Genomic DNA, 2900 nt, shown 5'->3' with positions numbered 1-2900 from the left:
TTCGAGGTCCGCCTGACCAATTAATACCTTTCAATTAATTAAGGTTTTTAGTTGAGATAAAAAAGTCAGTGTCACGAGCGGGATTCGAACCCACGGCTAGATACGCTGCTGCTCTACCACTTGAGCTAACGTGACTTCGATCCGCTCGGACACTAACTTCCCATCTCAACCCCACCTTTTGATTTTTCCCTCCTTTTTGCCATTTTTTAAATGTCGCAATTTTCAAATTTCAAATGAATTTAATAAGGTGATAACATTGAATTTTTATAAAATCCAGAGGTGTCTTTATTTTTGAATTTTTAAGTGGACCACCAGACATCAGCGCGAAAAATTATTTATCCCAAAAGTGTTTATATTTTATTTGATGTGATATTTGATAAATATTTCATTTTCATTGGAAAAATGGCAAAAAGGAGGGAAAATTCAAAAGGTGGGGTTGAGATGGGAAGTTAGTGTCCGAGTGGATCGAGGTCACGATAGCTCAAGTGGTAGNAACGTCAAAAGGTGGGGTTGAGATTGGATGTTAGTGTCCGAGTGGATCGAAGTCACGATAGCTCAAGCGGTAGAGTAGCGGCGTATCAAGCCGAAGGTCTTGGGTTCGAATCCCGCTCGTGACACTCACTTTTTATCTCAACTAAAAACCTTAATTCATTGAATGATATTAATTGGTCAAGCGGACCACGAAAACTAGTGAATTTAATGAGTTAAAATGAAGTATACTTCACTAAAGCTCTCCGTGTCCATTTCATTTGTCGCCGAGAATTTGAAAAATGGCAAAACGGAGGGAAAATTCAAAAGGTGGGGTTGAGATTAGACGTTAGTGTCCGAGTGGATCGAAGTCACGATAGCTCAAGTGGTAGAGTAGCGGCGTATCAAACCGAAGGTCGTGGGTTCGAATCCCGCTCGTGAAACTGACTTTTTTTATCTCAACTAAAAACCTTAAATTATCAAAAAAACAATTTATTTCTCCCTCTTAGTGTTGTTCAAATGATCATAGACAATACCTTCTCTACAAAAGTTTTCTAAGATCTTTGAAAATTTATGTTTTTTACCATACCTAGACAATATTTAGTGATAATGAAGAATTCAACCAAATCTTTGACAATATTATTTATATAATGTAAAATGTAGATTGTACAAACCGTAGTGGCTGAAGAAAGACGAAACGTTAGAATTTTAATGGTCAACTTTCCTTTCATCGCATTCTTGATTGAAATAAAGACTTAATTCATATTTTTATGCTGATATATGTCGATTTTAAAATAAACGTAGTCAAGAACGAAAAAGGTCAGGCTGATTATATATATTCATTAAACCATCAATGTAAAAATGTACTAAAATTTCAAAATGGTTTCGTTTGAATAATAATAACAGTATAAAAGTAATATGGTCCGTTGTTAAACTACAGTTAGAAATTTTAAAATTTTCTTTAGAGACTATTTTCTTTCCCCCGGCCGTGTTTATTTTTATTCTTTTATACAATTTTCCTGGTGTCTCATTGCCGGATTCCCGAGTTTTTTCGGTTATAAAAAGACAGTGTCACATCAGGCATTGGACGGAATTTAGGGGCAACTGAAATAGCGGTCTACGCGACTTGCTGGCTTCTATCCCAAACACGGATTACACCAGGCATCCTAGACTGGAAAGGTTTTCCTGAAACGGGGAATGCGCGGGAGAGGAAAAATAAATTAATTAATTAAAAAAACTTAAAGGCTTAATTAATTAAAGAAGAGAATAAACAAAAAAATTAATGAAATAAGCCTACGTCCAAAATTACAAACTAAACTTGAAATTTTTAATTTCTTGGATGATTTTACTTTAAAACCTATTCCAAACCGTACTAAGCAAACAAGATGTAATTGAGTTACAAAAAAGTAATAAAATATTTGTAAAAGTTTATGTAAGGTATTGGTTGAGGTAAAAAAGTCAGTGTCTTGAGCGGGATTCGAACCCACGATCTTCGGCTTAAAACGCCGCTGCTCTACCACTTGAGCTATCAAGTCTTCAATTTATTATTCATTTAGTGGTGTGATCGGTCAAATTACTTCTTTCAAATAATTATTTTTTGTATGTAAGGTCTTGGTTGAATTGAAAAATCTAGTGTCACGAGCGGGATTCGAACCCACGAAGCCGAATGATAACTGTATATCATTTGTCGCTGAGAATCAAATAGATTGCACGACATTTGAAAAAAGGAGGGAAAATTAAAAAAGGGTGGGGTTGAGGTGGGAAGTTAGTGTCGGAGTGGATCGAAGTCACGATAGCTCAAGTGGTAGAGCAGCGGCGTGTTTAGCCGAAGGTCCTGGGTTCGAATCCCGCTCGTGATACTGACTTTTTTATCTCAACCAATACCTTACATAAAGATTAATTAATAATTGAAAGATGTTATTTGATCAATCGGACCACGAAATCTAATGAATTTGTAAAAAATCATAACATTTTAAAAGTAGAAAGTAATGCTTAAACGAAATACAACAAGCAAAAAACGATATATTTGAATTCGAAAAAGCGTAGAAAGACCTGGCCGCTGTTAATTAAATAGAGATTTACGATTTGGCTGATTGAGACCGGTATAAATTTACTTTGACTAAAGACCAGATTTAACTCTGAAACGGCTGAAAATATTAACACGGTGGTTTTTCTTTCAAATTGGACTAATCCCTGATTTTTTAATGAAAAAAATTAAAGATTTGCCGTTTTTTGTTTTTTTTTACATAAAACGGTACACTCTTTTTTTGTTTATTTCAAACCAATTTTAATATAGGATATATACATACATATACACACACTCATATATATATACATATATATATATATATATATATATCTTCCTATCAACTGGGCGTCCCCTTAAAGAAATTTTACTTTTTTCTTCTTTTTTACGAGGGTTCGTAGCTGCC

General features: G+C 34.5%; 1 non-coding gene across 1 annotated transcript; it reads right to left on the bottom strand.

Annotated features, from left to right (window-relative positions):
• Positions 1–1930: 1930 nt before the first annotated feature.
• On the bottom strand, positions 1931–2003 carry Trnak-uuu. Its single transcript has one exon. It is a non-coding gene; the product is annotated as a tRNA-Lys (tRNA).
• Positions 2004–2900: the final 897 nt, after the last annotated feature.

Source organism: Cimex lectularius, unplaced genomic scaffold (genome assembly GCF_000648675.2).
Source record: "Cimex lectularius strain Harlan isolate CLEC.00 unplaced genomic scaffold, Clec_2.1 scaffold544, whole genome shotgun sequence".
NCBI classification, from domain to species: domain Eukaryota; kingdom Metazoa; phylum Arthropoda; class Insecta; order Hemiptera; family Cimicidae; genus Cimex; species Cimex lectularius.
The sequence above is the reverse complement of the archived record's forward strand: the minus strand, read 5'-3'. Positions and strand labels throughout refer to the sequence as shown.